The 18,868-nt window shown below is 41.1% G+C and overlaps 1 protein-coding gene across 2 annotated transcripts in view; it reads right to left on the minus strand.

The window, feature by feature from the left end:
• Positions 1-18,868, minus strand: part of CA10 (carbonic anhydrase 10) — a 488,094-nt gene that overhangs the window by 409,224 nt on the left and 60,002 nt on the right. The gene's annotated exons all lie outside the window — the stretch shown is intronic.

Consider the following 18,868-nt stretch of genomic DNA (forward strand, 5'->3'; position numbering starts at 1 on the left):
TACATCTGTGCCATTCTTTACATTTTTTTAAGTTGTGAGAAAAGGGTGAGACTCCTCTCTATCCCCCTATCCGACGTGACCCCCATTTACCATAAAAACTAGACAGAACACTCAGACCAAGGATTGCACTGGCTAACTGAGCCACAAAATGACTGTTCCAAGCACAGAAATCACATATAAGCCAGAACCACCTTGCACATTCGGTCAGACTCAAGCAAGCTGGCATTAACATTGTATGTGCATTGGAAGAGTAAGAAAAAAAAAAACTTGGTAGAACGGACTGTATTACTTTCACCTAAATGACTCAGAATGAAATGGCAATCAAGAGGTTCAAATGTAGCTGTAGTCAAAAATCAATGAAAGGAGGGTGTCTGGGTGGCTCAGTTGGTTAAGCATCTGACTCTTTTTATTTTTATTTATTTATTTATTTATTTATTTTTTTTATTTTTTTTTTTATTTTTGGGACAGAGAGAGACAGAGCATGAACGGGGGAGGGGCAGAGAGAGAGGGAGACACAGAATCAGAAACAGGCTCCAGGCTCCGAGCCATCAGCCCAGAGCCTGACGCGGGGCTCGAACTCACGGACCGCGAGATCGTGACCTGGCTGAAGTCGGACGCCCAACCGACTGCGCCACCCAGGCGCCCCAGCATCTGACTCTTGATTTCAGGTCAGGTCATAATCATGAGATCAAGACCCGCATCTGGCTCTGTGCTGACAGCACAGAGCTTGCTTGGGATTCTCTCTCTCCCTCTCTCTGTCCTTCCCTTGCTTGCATGTGCTATCTCTCTCTCTCTCTCAAAATAAATAAACATTTTTAAAAAATCAACATGAGGAAAAGTCCCTAATATGGATGATTTTTAGCCCCTCTAACTGGTATTCTAGAATCCCTGCCATTTGGATTTACCAATCTGAGGTCATTTCACATAATCTTTACAAAATTTCTGCTCTACCTGCTGTCCCCAAGTATTCCTGTTTACTACTCTTCTCACACCTTTGCTTTTGCCTTGTTTTACTGCCTGGAATTCTCTCTTTATCTACTTCTTCTTGACTAGCCTTACTTGATTCTCAAAGCCTCACCAATTTGCCCTCTTTTCAAAAAATTATTCCTGATCATTTTAGTTCCACTGTGATCCCTCACTTCCCTGAATTTCAGCATGTTAGTGTCTCATTTGTCACTTTCATTATTTCAACAAACGTCACTGAGTACCTGTGTTTGTGAGGCAGTGTTCTAAGCATCGAACATACAAAGTTCCTGTTTTCCAAGGACTTGTATTCTATTGGAGGGGATAGAAAAAAAAAAAAAAACACAAGTAACTAAATTAAACTAGAAGGAGAACATTATGTACAGAAAGTATTCTGCAGTATAATCAAAGATTAGGACAAGACGGACTTTAGATTGTGTGACAGTAGATGGCCTTTGAGATTATGATACTTAATCTGAGATTTAAATGACAAAAAAGATATGGCCTCCTGAAGATGAATAGCACTAGTATTTCAAGTGGATTCAAAGGCCCTAAGGAGGCAGAAGGAACTTTTCAAGAAACAGAAAAGTAGCCATTAGGGGTGAACGACAGTAGATGCATGGAAAGAGAGGTTTAAGATGAAGCTGATGATTTAGGTTGCGGTCCAGAAGAAAGATGGTGGTGGCTTCAACTAGGATTATGTTGGTGAAAACAGAAGTGGATGGACACCATATGATTTAAAGGAAGACTGAAGAGAACAGCCTGATGGAAAGAATGAGGGAAGTTAAAGACCACAGATCAAAGAGAGCTCCTACCTTTCCAAAAAAGTTTTTTTTTAATGTTTATTTTTGAAAGAGAGAGACATCATGAGCAGGGGAGGAGTAGAGAGAGAGGGAGACACAGAATCCAAAGCAGGCTCCAGGCTCCCAGCTGTCAGCATAGAGACCAATGCAGGGCTCACACCCATGAACCATGAGATCATGACCTGAGCTGAAGTCGGACACTTAACTAAGACACCCAGGCTCCCAGAGAGCTCCTACCTTTTTTGCCCTGAGTGATTCAATGTTGACAGTTATTGAGATAACAAAAGAGATGGAGGAGGAGTATCTTTGCAGCATGAAGGAAAGTCAAAAGTTCCATTTGAGTGGCACGTGGGTGGCTCAGTGGGTTAAGTGTCTGACTCTTGGTTTCAGCTCAGTTCACCATCTCACGGTTCGTGAGTTCAAGACCCACATGGGGCTCTGCATTAACAGTGCAGAACCTGCCTGGATCCTCTCTCTCTGCCCCTCCCTCACTTGTTCTTTCTTTCTCTCTCTCTCAAAATAAATAAACTTAAAAAAAAAAGGAGTTCCACTTGAGATGGTGAATGAGCATTTACACAGAGGTGTCAGGTAGGTGGCTGGATAGAAAATGAATTCTGAAGAGTCAAAGTGGGATATGCATTTATGACTCTTTGACATATAAATGATATTTAAAACACTGACTTTAGAAGAGGTCACCAAGAAGAATATGAAATGTAACTACACATATGAAATGTGTAGACACTTTCCACATAAGCTCACACTCAATCTCTGTTATTATCTCTATCCTTCATCAGTATCTTTGTCACAATTAATGAAACAGTATCGATACGTTAGTAGTAACTAATGTCCACACTCTATTCAGATGTCCTGTATTGTCTAACCTGAAGCCCTTTCCCTGTTCCGGGATCCCATCAGGATCCCACATTCCACTTAGCTGTCATGTCTCCTTAGGCTTCTCATGGCTGCAGCAATTTCCTCATATACTTTTAATTTGTGGCTTCCGACGGCCCTGTCTCCCTAACTAAATTAAAACCATCTCAAGGGTAAATCTTGTGCCTCGTTGACTCTAACATAACGCATGTAATAGGTGCCCTGGGCATGCTGTTTAATAAATATCTGTTTAACAAACCTAGGAAGGGGCGAGACAGACAGGTGAAGCTCCATTTAGAAATGCCATTCACAAGTTTTCTAGTAATACCCACCCTTCAGAATCCTTGCCATTTTCCCTAAGGTAAGTTTAATGGTAAAGAGTCATGAGAACTTAAGAACCATGTCACTCAAATAATAACAACAGTAGAACACAAAAAAAAAGGGATGAAAAAAATCTCTCATCTATGTGAGACTGTAGCTATATTTTCGTTTTCTGCTTCTCTCACCAAACATCACTTTCTGAGTTGTTTTCTTCTTGTTGTTAATGTCTTTTTTGAGAGTCCTTGTAGTGGATATGCCATAATTCCTCCATTATGCCCTTCCAGTTGGCTATCTGGTTATTTGAATACTGCAGTTCTTTAAGTCCAGAGTTTCCCCTGCTCCCCTTTTAGAATCTTAATCTTCAAGTGCAGCATACCAAAATCAAGGTCAAAGGACAAAGGATACGTGTATTTGTTAACTTACCTGGTAAAAAAAATGTATAGCGATTTGCATTACCATAGTAATGTAAGTGGTTATTTTTAAGGGGAAATTCTGGGGTAACTTCAAGACAAATAAATAATGATAGAATAATGCTAATCTAACTGAAAAGCAAATTTGACCTCTGACAAATAGGCAACTATCAAGAAGCACTGTAACTCTGTCTAAAAAAGGATTGTTTTCCATCACAAATTCATGTTATGAACATTTCACTGAAGTCAGGACACATTTTGTATTCCATTTTTTTACTATTATTTATCATCTTGGAATCAGGTATAGATGTATTTTCCATAAATATTATAGATCAATTTGGTAGTAAGTTCCTGTCCATGTTTTAAAACAGTTGGAGGAAACTTCAGACCTCAAACGTTCAAGTCCACCCCCAGATTCACCCTGCATCCTCTGCCCCCCATCAGAAGAAGGTGAATGTGTGTGTGTTGTATTCAGAACTCTAAAAGTGTATTGATACAATGAAACAATTTTTATTTTATTCTATTTTTTAAAAATTGTTTAATGTTTACTTATCTTTGAAAGAGAGAGAGAGAAACAGAGTGTAAGCAGGATAAGGGCAGAGGGAAAGGAAGACAGAATCCGAAGCAGGCTCCAGGCTCTGAGCTGTAAGCACAAAGCCCGACGCAGGGCTCTTAACCCACAAACCATGAGATCACAACCTGAGCTGAAGTTGGACTCTTAATCAACTGAGCCAGCCAGGCACCCCATGCAATGAAACAATTTTTATTTTTTTTTCTTTCTTTTTTTTTTCAATATATGAAATTTATTGTCAAATTGGTTTCCATACAACACCCAGTGCTCATCCCAAAATGTGCCCTCCTCAATACCCATCACCCACCCTCCCTCCCTCCCACCCCCAATCAACCCTCAGTTTGTTCTCAGTTTTTAACAGTCTCTTATGCTTTGGCTCTCTCCCACTCTAACCTCTTTTTTTTTTTTCCTTCCCCTCCCCCATGGGTTTCTGTTAAGTTTCTCAGGATCCACATAAGAGTGAAACCATATGGTATCTGTCTTTCTCTGTATGGCTTATTTCACTTAGCATCACACTCTCCAGTTCCATCCACGTTGCTACAAAAGGCCATATTTCATTCTTTCTCATTGCCACGTAGTACTCCATTGTGTATATAAACCACAATTTCTTTATCCATTCATCAGTTGATGGACATTTAGGCTCTTTCCATAATTTGGCTATTGTTGAGAGTGCTGCTATAAACATTGGGGTACAAGTGCCCCTATGCATCAGTACTCCTGTATCCCTTGGGTAAATTCCTAGCAGTGCTATTGCTGGGTCATAGGGTAGGTCTATTTTTAATTTTCTGAGGAACCTCCACACTGCTTTCCAGAGCGGCTGCACCAATTTGCATTCCCACCAACAGTGCAAGAGGGTTCCCGTTTCTCCACATCCTCTCCAGCATCTATAGTCTCCTGATTTGTTCATTTTGGCCACTCTGACTGGCGTGAGGTGATATCTGAGTGTGGTTTTGATTTGTATTTCCCTGATGAGGAGCGACGTTGAACATCTTTTCATGTGCCTGTTGGCCATCCGGATGTCTTCTTTAGAGAAGTGTCTATTCATGTTTTCTGCCCATTTCTTCACTGGGTTATTTGTTTTTCGGGTGTGGAGTTTGGTGAGCTCTTTATAGATTTTGGATACTAGCCCTTTGTCCGATATGTCATTTGCAAATATCTTTTCCCATTCCGTTGGTTGTCTTTTAGTTTTGTTGGTTGTTTCCTTTGCTGTACAGAAGCTTTTTATCTTCATAAGGTCCCAGTAATTCACTTTTGCTTTTAATTCCCTTGCCTTTGGGGATGTGCCGAGTAAGAGATTGCTACGGCTGAGGTCAGAGAGGTCTTTTCCTGCTTTCTCCTCTAGGATTTTGATGGTTTCCTGCCTCACATTCAGGTCCTTTATCCATTTTGAGTTTATTTTTGTGAATGGTGTGAGAAAGTGGTCTAGTTTCAACCTTCTGCATGTTGCTGTCCAGGTCTCCCAGCACCATTTGTTAAAGAGACTGTCTTTTTTCCATTGGATGTTCTTTCCTGCTTTGTCAAAGATGAGTTGGCCATACTTTTGTGGGTCTAGTTCTGGGGTTTCTATTCTATTCCATTGGTCTATGTGTCTGTTTTTGTGCCAATACCATGCTGTCTTGATGATTACAGCTTTGTAGTAGAGGCTAAAGTCTGGGATTGTGATGCCTCCTGCTTTGGTCTTCTTCTTCAAAATTACTTTGGCTATTCGGGGCCTTTTGTGGTTCCATATGAATTTTAGGATTGCCTGTTCTAGTTTCGAGAAGAATGCTGGTGAAATTTTGATTGGGATTGCATTGAATGTGTAGATAGCTTTGGGTAGTATTGACATTTTGACAATATTTATTCTTCCAATCCATGAGCAGGGAATGTCTTTCCATTTCTTTATATCTTCTTCAATTTCCTTCCTAAGCTTTCTTAGTTTTCAGCATACAGATCTTTTACATCTTTGGTTAGATTTATTCCTAGGTATTTTATGCTTCTTGGTGCAATTGTGAATGGGATCAGTTTCTTTATTTGTCTTTCTGTTGCTTCATTGTTAGTGTATAAGAATGCAACTGATTTCTGTACATTGATTTTGTATCCTGCAACTTTGCTGAATTCATGTATCAGTTCTAGCAGACTTTTGGTGGAGTCTATCGGATTTTCCATGTATAATATCATGTCATCTGCAAAAAGCGAAAGCTTGACTTCATCTTTGCCAATTTTGATGCCTTTGATTTCCTTTTGTTGTCTGATTGCTGATGCTAGAACTTCCAATACTATGTTAAACAACAGCGGTGAGAGTGGGCATCCCAGTCGTGTTCCTGATCTCAGGGAAAAAGCTCTCAGTTTTTCCCCATTGAGGATGATGTTAGCTGTGGGCTTTTCATAAATGGCTTTTATGATCTTTAAGTATGTTCCTTCTATCCCGACTTTCTCAAGTGTTTTTATTAAGAAAGGGTGCTGGATTTTGTCAAAGGCCTTTTCTGCATCGATTGACAGGATCATATGGTTCTTCTCTTTTTTTTTTATTAATGTGATGTATCACGTTGATTGATTTGCGAATGTTGAACCAGCCCTGCATCCCAGGAATGAATCCCACTTGATCATGGTGAATAATTGTTTTTATATGCTGTTGAATTCGATTTGCTAGTATCTTATTGGGAATTTTTGCATCCATATTCATCAGGGATATTGGCCTGTAGTTCTCTTTTTTTACTGGGTCTCTGTCTGGTTTAGGAATCAAAGTAATACTGGCTTCATAGAATGAGTCTGGAAGTTTTCCTTCCCTTTCTATTTCTTGGAATAGCTTGAGAAGGATAGGTATTATCTCTGCTTTAAATGTCTGGTAGAACTCCCCTGGGAAGCCATCTGGTCCAGGACTCTTATTTGTTGGGAGATTTTTGATAACCGATTCAATTTCTTCACTGGTTATGGGTCTGTTCAAGCTTTCTATTTCCTCCTGATTGAGTTTTGGAAGAGTGTGGGTGTTTAGGAATTTGTCCATTTCTTCCAGGTTGTCCAATTTGTTGGCATATAATTTTTCATAGTATTCCCTGATAATTGTTTGTATCTCTGAGGGATTGGTTGTAATAATTCCATTTTCATTCATGATTTTATCTATTTGGGTCATCTCCCTTTTCTTTTTGAGAAGCCTGGCTAGAGGTTTGTCAATTTTGTTTATTTTTTCAAAAAACCAACTCTTGGTTTCATTGATCTGCTCTACAGTTTTTTTAGATTCTATATTGTTTATTTCTGCTCTGATCTTTATTATTTCTCTTCTTCTGCTGGGTTTAGGCTGCCTTTGCTATTTTGCTTCTATTTCCTTTAGGTGTGCTGTTAGATTTTGTATTTGGGATTTTTCTTGTTTCTTGAGATAGGCCTGGATTGCAATGTATTTTCCTCCAGGACTGCCTTCGCTGCGTCCCAAAGCGTTTGGATTCTTGTATTTTCATTTTCATTTGTTTCCATATATTTTTTAATTTCTTCTCTAATTGCCTGGTTGACCCACTCATTCTTTAGTAGGGTGTTCTTTAACCTCCACGCTTTTGGAGGTTTTCCAGACTTTTTCCTGTGGTTGATTTCAAGCTTCATAGCATTGTGGTCTGAAAGTATGCATGGTATAATTTCAATTCTTGTAAACTTATGAAGGGCTGTTTTGTGACCTAGTATATGATCTATCTTGGAGAATGTTCCATGTGCACTCGAGAAGAAAGTATATTCTGTTGCTTTGGGATGCAGAATTCTAAATATATCTGTCAAGTCCATCTGATCCAATGTATCATTCAGGGCCCTTGTTTCTTTATTGACCACGTGTCTAGATGATCTATCCATTTCTGTAAGTGGGGTGTTAAAGTCCCCTGCAATTACCACATTCTTATCAATAAGGTTGCTTATGTTTATGAGTAATTGTTTTATATATTTGGGGGCTCCGGTATTCGGCGCATAGACATTTATAATTGTCAGCTCTTCCTGATGGATAGACCCTGCAATGATTATATAATGCCCTTCTTCATCTCTTGTTACAGCCTTTAATTTAAAGTCTAGTTTGTCTGATATAAGTATGGCTACTCCAGCTTTCTTTTGGCTTCCAGTAGCATGATAAATAGTTCTCCATCCCCTCACTCTCAATCTAAAGGTGTCCTCAGATCTAAAACGAGTCTCTTGTAGACAGCAAATAGATGGGTCTTGTTTTTTTATCCATTCTGATAGCCTATGTCTTTTGGTTGGCACATTTAATCCATTTACATTCAGTGTTATTATAGAAAGATACGGGTTTAGAATCATTGTGATGTCTGTATGTTTTATGCTATTAGTGATGTCTCTGGGACTTTGTCTCACAGGATCCCCCTTAGAATCTCTTGTAGGGCTGGTTTAGTGGTGACAAATTCCTTCAGTTTTTGTTTGTTTGGGAAGACCTTTATCTCTCCTTCTATTCTAAATGACAGACTTGCTGGATAAAGGATTCTCGGCTGCATACTTTTTCTGTTTAGCACACTGAAGATATCGTGCCAATCCTTTCTGGCCTGCCAAGTTTCAAAAGAGAGATCAGTCACAAGTCTTATAGGTCTCCCTTTATATGTAAGGGCACGTTTATCCCTTGCTGCTTTCAGAATTTTCTCTTTATCCTTGTATTTTGCCAGTTTCACTATGCTATGTCGTGCAGAAGATGGATTCAAGTTACGTCTGAAGGGAGTTCTCTGTGCCTCTTGGATTTCAATGTCTTTTTCCTTCCCCAGTTCAGGGAAGTTCTCAGCTATAATTTCTTCAAGTACCCCTTCAGCATCTTTCCCTCTCTCTTCCTCCTCTGGGATACCAATTATGCATATATTATTTCTTTTTAGTGTATCACTTAGTTCTCTAATTTTCCCCTCATACTCCTGGATTTTTTTATCTCTCTTTCTCTCAGCTTCCTCTTTTTCCATAACTTTATCTTCTAGTTCACCTATTCTCTCCTCTGCCTCTTCCATCCGAGCCGTCGTCGTTTCCATTTTGTTTTGCATTTCATTTAAAGCGTTTTTCAGCTCCTAGTGACTGTTCCTTAGTCCCTTGATCTCTGGGGCAAGAGATTCTCTGCTGTCCTCTATACTGTTTTCAAGCCCAGCAATTAATTTTATGACTATTATTCTAAATTCACTTTCTGTTATATTATTTAAATCCTTCTTGATCAGTTCATTAGCTGTTGTTATTTCCTGGAGATTCTTCTGAGGGGAATTCTTCCGTTTGGTCATTTTGGATAGTCCCTGGAGTGGTGAGGACCTGCAGGGCACTTCCCCCGTGCTGTGGTGTATAACTGGAGTTGGTGGGCGGGGCCGCAGTCCGACCTGATGTCTGCCCCCAGCCCACCGCTGGGGCCACAGTCAGACTGGTGTGTGCCTTCTCTTCCCCTCTCCTAGGGGTGGGATTCACTGTGGGGTGGCGTGGCCCGTCTGGGCTACTTGCACACTGCCAGGCTTGTGGTGCTGGGGATCTGGCGTATTAGCTGGGGTGGGTAGGCAAGGTGCACGGGGGCAGGAGGGGCAGGCTTAGCTCGCTTCTCCTTAGGTGATCCACTTCAGGAGGGGCCCTGTGGCGGCGGGAGGGAGTCAGATCCGCTGCCGGAGGTTTGGCTCCGCAGAAGCACAGCGTTGGGTGTTTGCGCGGAGCAAGCAAGTTCCCTGGCAGGAACTGGTTCCCTTTGGGATTTTGGCTGGGGGATGGGCGGGGGAGATGGCGCTGGCGCCTTTGTTCCCCGCCAAGCTGAGCTCTGCCGTCCGGGGGCTCAGCAGCTCTCCCTCCCTTTGTCCTCCAACCTTCCCGCTTTCCGAGCAGAGCTGTTAACTTATGACCTCCCAGACGCTAAGTCGCGCTTGCTGTCGGAACACAGTCCGTCCGGCCCCTCCGCTTTTGCCAGCCAGACTCGGGGGCTCTGCTTGGCCGGCGAGCCGCCCCTCCGCCCCGGCTCCCTCCCGCCGGTCCGTGGAGCGCGCACCGCCTCGCCGCCCTTCCTACCCTCTTCCGTGGGCCTCTCGTCTGCGCTTGGCTCCGGAGACTCCGTTCCGCTAATCCTCTGGCGGTTTTCTGGGTTATTTAGGCAGGTGTAGGTGGAATCTAAGTGATCAGCAGGACGCGCGGTGAGCCCAGCGTCCTCCTACGCCGCCATCTTCCCTGATTCCTCATAAAACAATTTTTAAACTGTAGTTGATAAACGACTGGTAATTCCTAAAATCGATGAGTTAGTCAATTTTGGGATTAATCTCATGTCGTACAAAACTTTCAATCAAAACGAGTAGCTTTGATTGAGACTAAAACTTCCTCCTCTCTCTCTTTAACTTGAATTCAGCAGGGCTAAATCAAATGAAAAGAAAGAAGCAGAGTTGTTGGTTGTCTTTTGAGAAATAGTGTGAAATCATGGAAAATGTGCAGCATCCTGGAGTTGAATCCCAAATTTACTACTAAATGTTGTGTCACTCTGGGCAAATTATTTCACTTTTAAATGTGCAGCTAAAATACACACACACACACACACACACACACACACACACACACTCACACACTACATACCTCAGTGTCCTTATCTGAACATTGGGAATAAATATCTTGAAGGACTGTCAGAAATACTAAATATACTCATGTATATAAGACAATACTTTATGCTCAATAAGTAGCACCCAATCAATACTTGTATTATTTGATGGCAGTGGCATTGGTATTGGTGGGGAGGGGAGTGCAACCAGGGACAGCATGGGAATCTAGCAAAAGGAAAAAGGCAGAAAATGCTTGGGAAAAGGAATCAGAGGCTATGGCATAATTTCCCTTGAATCTGGTTGAAATTAAAAAAAAAAAAATCACAGCCTAAAGAAGCATTGATCTGCATTCTCCATTCTCTAAATTCTGAGCCAACTCCTGGAAGGTAAAAGCCGGCCCTGCTAGACTGAGGAAGAGCTCAGGAGCACCTGAAGACACTTAGAACATTTGCAAGTCAAAGCGCAGCGAGCTAGCTGTCTGTGGAAACAGGGCAGGAGACCTGAAGCAGGAAAACACGGATTCTGGGAACTCATGTGGGGAGCCTATGCTATTCACTGGGACAAAGCCTAGCCAAGCCCAAGGCCCAATGGGCTGTATGGAAAGCAGACAAAATGACCCTCCGTGATCAATTAGCCAGGGTGGGACAGAAGGTCAGGTCCAAACCTTAGGAAAAGGCCAGAATGGTTTTATTAATTTATTTTTCTCATGTAGAAGCAGCTCATTATCTTTTTGTGCTTCTTTTCCTTCTTTTCAGGTTCTGATCCACTGCCTGTGTGCTGATCATGCACTACGTAACAGGGACGGTCACATACTTTAAGTGGTGGGGCCAGTGAGTTAGGAGCAGATCTGGGCTGTGTAGATGGGCCAAACTAGAGTTTCATTGTTTAAGTTTATTTATTTATTTTGAGAGAGAGAGTGAGCAAGCGAGCGTGAGCAATGGTGGGGCAGAGAGAGGCGGAGACAGAGAGAATCCCAAGCAGAATCCGGATGCGGGGCTTGAACTCATGAACCTTGAGATCATGACCTGAGCTGAAACCAAGAGTCAGACACTTAAGGGATTGAGCCACCCAGGCACCCTTCATTTGTTTGAGTTTCGTTATTGAAATAACAAAGATGAAAGTTAAGTGTGAAATTCCAATTGCCTAGAGAGTTGTAACTGGAAAGACTTGATCATTCTACCTACTGCAGCTACAATTTCAGTGAAACTCAAAAACTTCTATTCCTCTCCTGCATGTTTCATCCCGCTTTCACTCAACCTCTTCAGCGGCTCACTCAATAGTGTACTGCTTTCTTCCAGAATCTCATGACCACAACAGTTGTGTTTTGCAGCTATGGCAAACACAGTATAAATACTGTCCCAATATCCATTTTCCTTTTCTCCCTTTACAAGAGAAGCCCTGGTTTTTAGAAAGGCACATGACTTCTCAGAATAAAGACATTCATTCCCCTTCCTCCCTTGTAGCTATGGACATGTGACTAAGTTCTGGCCAATGAGATCTTAGTGTGTAAGACATCCAGGAAATGTTAAACGGAAATGCTATGCCTCTTCTCACCACTTCTGGCAGGCTGGAGTGTGCATTGGATGGCAAGACCTCAAGCTGCCCTCTGAACCATGAAACAAAAGCCTCGCTTCCAGTAACAAGATAGAAGGAGCTGGAATCCTTATACTGACTACATTCACAAGGAAGGAAATTTCCATCTTATTTGGTATTTTCTGTCACTCACAGCCGAAACGAATCCCAACCTATACGTACCCACCTCCAATAAGAAGGAATTAAGACATTGATTCTACTCCCACTATAGCTCTAATTCATCCTTTCCTACACATTTATGGTGCCCTGACACAAGTATTAGAAACAGGACCTCAATAATTACTTATATGGGCAATTACAACTGCCTCATCACATGACTTTCCCCATCTCTACCTACCCCACTATTAAGATCGCTCCCCCTAGAACAATGTTTTGCTCCTGTCTTTTACTGACCCTTCAAAAATCTTCAACAACTCCAACTATTTACAAAACAATGTCCAAACTAGATCACCACCACACCCCTTCAATGGCTCTCATTGGTTACACAGTAGTGGGGAGGTGTCCTAGTGAAACTTTCAATGCCCTGTGTGGTGTGGTTAATTTATCTGTTCTTTTAACACTCCCTCTAATCCGGGGAGCCTGGGTGGCTCAGTCGGTTAAGCGTCCGACTTCGGCTTGGGTCATGATCTCACGGTTTGTGGGTTCAAGCCCCACATTGGGCTCTGTGCGGACAGCTCAGAGCCTGGAGCCTGCTTCGGATTCTGTGTCTCCCTCTCTCTCTACCCCAACCCTGCTCATACTCTGTCTCTCTCTCAAAAATAAATAAACGTTAAAAAAAAAAAACAAAACTCTAATCTCCTTTGGGGATCTTTCCTCTGTGCTCTCACAGCATTTATTACATACTTTTGCTTCATCATATATACTATTTGCTTAATGTATCTCTTCATGGGTTTGTCTTCCAGTTCCCAATAAATATTTCTGAGCTGAAGTAAGTTTAGACATTTGTTTTTCACCTACTGCCTCTGTGTCTTAGACTGAACTATCTGCTCTTGTTTATGTGTGTCAAATGCTCATGCTCTTTATTTTCCCTGTAACATCATTTTCTCCATGACATATCCAAAGTAAATCAATTCTTCAAATATCAGCTCAAAGACCACTTTCTCCTTGAAAACTTCCATGTTCCATCCAGCTGCAGGGAGGTTTTATCATCTGTGAAGTTTACTACCGGTGTATGTACAATTTATTTCATTTCTATCCAGTTCAACATGATTCAATTCAATCCAATCCAAAAAATGGTTAGAATGTAATCTGTATTTGACTACCTATTCTTGGTTTTTATTTTGGAGAGGCTCACAGTTCAATAAGAAAGAGACGTTTTTAATATATCTGAGGCTAACATTTATGCAGTGCATTCATTAAGATAATGCTACTGATGATAATGTTAGTTTACCTACTATAACAGGTAATCTCTAAATTTTTTTTAATGTTTATTTATTTTTAAGGGAGAGAGCCAGCATGAGTGGGGGAGGGGCAGAGAAGGGAGACAGAGAATCTGAAGCAGGCCCCAGGCTCTGAGCTGTCAGCACAGAGCCCTACAAGGGGCTTGAACTCACACACTGCGAGATCATGACCTGACCCAAAGTTGGGCGCTTAACCGACTGAGCCACCCAGGCGCCCCATGTAACAGGTAATCTCTTAAACCTCAGTGGCATAGTACAAATTCATTTTTCCCACGTGCGAAATCCTAAGCTGGGTGCAGGGCCCAGGCTCCTTCTTCCTTGTAGCTCTGCTATTCTGCACTATCCACCATGCTGTGCCAATCAGGCCAGAAGGGAGAAGACCGTAGGATAGCTCTCATAAGCTGTTCTTGCGGCAGAAGCCTGGAAATGAGGCCTGTTCCTTCTGCGCACATTTCATTGACTAGAACTTCATCTTCTGAACATACCAAACGTAAAGGGGGCCAGGGCAATGTCGTCTAGTTGTGGACTAAATCATGGTGTTTGACTGGATAGAACTCAGGTAAGTCTTGTGGAACCCTCCATATCCCTCAGGCATACTAAAGAGAATTTGAAAGCTTCTGCATTCCCTGAGATGAACTAAGAAGGGAAGGAAATACATTTGGGGGAATATATAGCCAGGATGGCTATAACTTTTAATTTGCTTAGGATATTCCCAATTTACCCTTGTTGTCTCAAAATAATTATAAGTAAGATCCTCTTTTTTAAGGTCCTAAAGATGTTCCAGTTTAGATGGTAAGTTATACGGTTGTCCATCCAGATAATAGCATCTGCCATATGTAGCGATGGCCATTGTGAGGAATCTGCCTACAGAGCATCTAGACTCATGTGAGATCATCCACATATTGGCCAATATTTTGTCTTGTGTATGCTGTCCACCCTAAAGCAAGAATGTGTACCTTCTCCCTCCCCTCCTATACCCTCTTTCTCCTGCTTTCCTCATCACTATTTGCTACCCGACAAATCAATAAAACCAGTTTATCTGACCACAGAAAAGCCCCAATTACTGGCAACCTGATGACCCAGATCTTTTTCCTTTTATTTAAATGTTAGATGAAAGAAGCATATTTTAAAGAAATAAGCTTATTGAAGGTATTAAAGGCTGGGTTGTGACGGGGCTGAGTGGGGGGAGGGTTCTCCTTTCTCTGAGTAGCCTTTCTCCATCGGCAAATATTCAACATGAACCCCCGTTCCTTCCTCCTGTTCTATACAATGAGAATGGCTACTGGAATGAATTGTAGTGTAAGAGAGTAAATGTGATAAATTATAATTATTTTATAAACAAACTCCCTACTTATAACTTAATTTTCTTCTAATTATACAGGCTAACCTGTTCAGAAGAATGAAGATATGACATAGAATAACAGATGTGGAAGAGAGCTTGGAAATCTTGTTTTTCTGCTTCCCTTGTTTATCAGATGGAGAAACCGAGGCCCAGAGGAGTTAAAGCCTTCAAAAGAGTGAATGGCAGGGAGCCAGTACTGTGACTTAAGACCTCTGGTGACCTATCTGTGGCTCTTCCAAACTTCATATAGAAGGATTTTCCATGATTTGTAAAAGGAAAGATTTGTTTGTCAGTCCAGCAGAACATCCAGCCTCAGTTATTCCAGATTATTAGTTTGGCAGTCAGCAAATCCAAGGTTTCACCCAAGAAATCTGCAGCAGTGAGATTTTGGTCTTGTTAAACCGGTGCCAACGGGGTCCTGAAGCAGAACATGCACTCTGTGCCTAGGAAAGCCGAGTGTGGGGATAGAGTTTGACGAGACAGCTTCCTTGGTTCTGTGATCATCGGCCTTCAGAACTCCGTGCAACACGCTCAAGGTCTACTCACTTCTAAATCACAGACAGATTATGATGAATGAAAAGAGACAACTGTGCTTTCTCTGAGATGCTTTCCAAAAGTTCATCTTTAAAGGAACAAAGGCAAATGTCCTTTAAAATGACTTCTTCCTCCCTCAGACGATAGGTTTTCTCAGACTTCCAGGAATACGGAGAACATCCTATCTCTACTACGGATGTTAGGTGCAGTCATTTAGTAACAAAAGCAAGAAAGGAAAACCCTTACAAACAAATACGGCTTTATTACACAAGCGAGGCAGATGCCATTCCTTAGAGCTGGGAGCACACTTGGCTTTCAGAAAGAAAGTCACTGAGCACAAACATGGAAAACTACACTAAGGATTATAAAGAGCTCAGTCAATAAAATCCCCCCATCATCCTGGCCAGATTTCCTCGGACCATATTTTGTTTAGAAAGGAAGCAAATGCCCTTTCATCATTAGTTAATGCTCTGCAATTCTACAAATCCGCTTCCTTTGGAACATCCAGGGGCATGCAACCATAAATTTCAAAAAGTGGGCAAAAACAGACACAGTCTGTGTGCTGCAGAAGCAAATGCTGTGCTCTAATTTTCAAGGTCGAAAAGATTGGATTGGAAGAGTGAAGACATTCACATGAAATACACCAATGTTGACCTTAGCTGAGTTTCTGTGTCACTACCTTGTGCATGTATAGCTGCTAAACAGACAGATGCTGGCTTGGGGCAGCGGAAGGTGCACGAAAGTGCCATTGAGGGGTCAGGGCTGGCTGGCATTAGGCTGTGGGCTTGAGTTGTACTGGAAGGTGACTTAGCAGTCAAGAGTCAGCCAAAAGAAGAAAAGGTCATAATAATAGCTAACATTTAAATAGCTTTTAAAACTAGGCACTATTTAAGCACTTCATGTATACTGACTCATTAAACTCACATAGATCCTCTTTACTGTTAACTTTCATCTTTCCCATTTTACAGGTGAGGAAACCAAAATTAAAGACGTTAAGTAATTTGCCCAGGGTCTCTCTAATAATAAATGGTAGAGCTGAGACTTAACACACTCGAGCAGTCTGGCTCCAATGATTGCGCTCTTAACCACTATGCCCATTGCTTTTCAAGAGTCACAGGAAAAATATCACATTTATCTTTAGAGAACTGTAATAAAAAGAGAGATTGAGAGCTTGAGAGAGAGACAGAGAAAAGCTCATCAAATGCCAAGAGGTAAAACAGGACTTGAGATGACAGTAGAGATAAGAGGTCACCAAGACAGAAGAAACAGTTAGAAAAAGGGCAGGTGGGAGGCAAGAGGCCTCTAGCAAATAGCTGGCTCATGTTTAAAAAGGCCTCACGTAAGGGCGCCTGGGTGGCTCAGTTGGTTAAGCATCTGACTTGATCTCAGCTCAGGTCATGACCTTGCAGTCAAGGGATTGAGCCCCATGTGGGGCTCTGTACTGAGCGTGGAGCCTGCCTGGAATTCTTTCCCTTTCCCTCTGACCCTCCCTGACTCACACCCTTTCTCTCTCTCAAAATAAATAAATAAACATTTTTTAAAAAAGGCACAGGTGTAAAGGCACAGGTTCAGACGGGCACTCAAGAAAATTCCTATCGCCCCTTCACCAAAGCTGTCCTCTCCTTGTCAGACTATTCCCTCACAACTATTCAGAAAACTAGTCATTCTTGTGAATAAACCTTTACCGCACCTGTGCTTAATTCCTTCAAAAACATTTAAGAAGAACAGTTACTTGGGTCAAAGGGGAGAAGTAACTTAAATCAATGGGCATTCCAAATCTAATCAGAAATAAAACAAGGACGATTAAAATAATGATGAGAAAGTAAAATCTACCATTTACTTGGTGACTGTAGCATGACAGACACTCTCCTGGGTACTTCATATATAGCACTTCACTCAATCAAGTCAAATCTACAACACAGAAAACATTCTGGAGATTAAAATTCAAATACGTTATGTAACTTATCCAAAGTCATAAGCCTCTCAATGGCAGATGCAGGATTTAAATAAAGCTCACGGGTTTTACTAGCTATATTGTCTGGAAGCTCTGAACAATCAATAGAGGAGGACTGGGAGCCATAACCATATCTATTGAAAAGAAGTGGGGAAAAAATCATTATTTGTACACCATATCTTGTCAAAAGAAATGTATTACTTCCAAAAAACCACCCAAAAAAAGCCATGAAGAAAATAATCTAGTAGAGTCAAGAACGGAGATAGAAGAACAGAGGGAGAGAGGCAGACAGAGAGAGACACACCCAGAGCAGGGGTCAGCGGAGGACCAAAGAAAATCATACAGATAGGAAAAAAAAACAAAATGGGAAAATAAATTTAAATTTATATTAGTCATAACTATAAATGTAAATGGATTACACTTAACTATTATAAGATACAGACTCTCACACTGGTTTAAAAATGAGACATTCTATATTCTAACAATATGCCTGAAATAAAATGACACAAAAAGACTGGAAGTTAAAGGGGCGCCTGGGTGGCTCAGTTAGTTAAGCTTCTGACTTTGGTTCAGGTCATGCATGATCTCACTCTTTGTGAGTTCAAGCCCCGTGTTGGGCTCTGTGCAGACAGTTCAGAGCCTGGAGTTGGCTTTGGATTCTGTGTCTCCCTCTCTCTCTCTGCCCCTTCCCAATTTGTGCCCCCCCCCCCCGTGTCTCAAAAGTAATTAAACATTAAAAAAAAAGACTGGAAGTGAACAATGAAAAGAACTTAAATACTCATCAATATAGCAATAGGTGAATCAACTGTCATATTTATATTCCAGAATGCCATACAGTAGTTCAAACAATTGAATTAGGTCTTTAAGTATCAGGATAGATCTAAAACTATATTAAATGAAAAAGCAATTGTAAATGATAGTGATTATTTAAAGATATAGAAAATATAACTTATATATTATATAAGTTATATAAAATATATAAGTTATATATAAGTTATATAAAATATAACTTATATATAACTACCCTAAAACTCACAAAATAAAACTATAAATTTTATGCATGCATGCATATATAATAAAATTATAAAAACACAGATCCACACTAACTTCAAGGAAGTGATTATCTCAAGAGGAAGACAGAGAATGGGGAATGGAGTTGGAAAGGGGTATCCAGATTACTATAAATTTTACTTATTTAAAAGGATTTGAAGAAATATGGCAAAATGTTAATATTTGCTATTTCAGAGTGGTGGGTACATTACGGTTTGACATAGTCTTAGTAGTTTTGCAGTACGTTTAAAAGAATTACTAATTTTTATTTCATTTACTTAAAAAAATTTTTAATGTTTGTTTTTGAGAGAGAGAGAGACAGAACATGAGTGGGGGAGGGGCAGAGAGAGAATCACACACACAGAATCCGAAGCAGGCTCCAGGCTCTGAGCTGTCAACACAGAGCCGGACGGGGGGCTGAACTCACAAACCGTGAGATCATGACCTGAGCTGGAGTTGGACGCTCAACCAGTTGGGTCACCCAGGTGCCCCAAAAGAATTCCTAATTTTAGAATAGGTAAAGAGAAATAGGTAGGGTGGCAAATAAACATGTTATTATATAACCTTAAATA

The sequence above is a fragment of the Panthera uncia genome, chromosome E1 (genome assembly GCF_023721935.1).
Source record: "Panthera uncia isolate 11264 chromosome E1, Puncia_PCG_1.0, whole genome shotgun sequence".
NCBI lineage: Eukaryota > Metazoa > Chordata > Mammalia > Carnivora > Felidae > Panthera > Panthera uncia.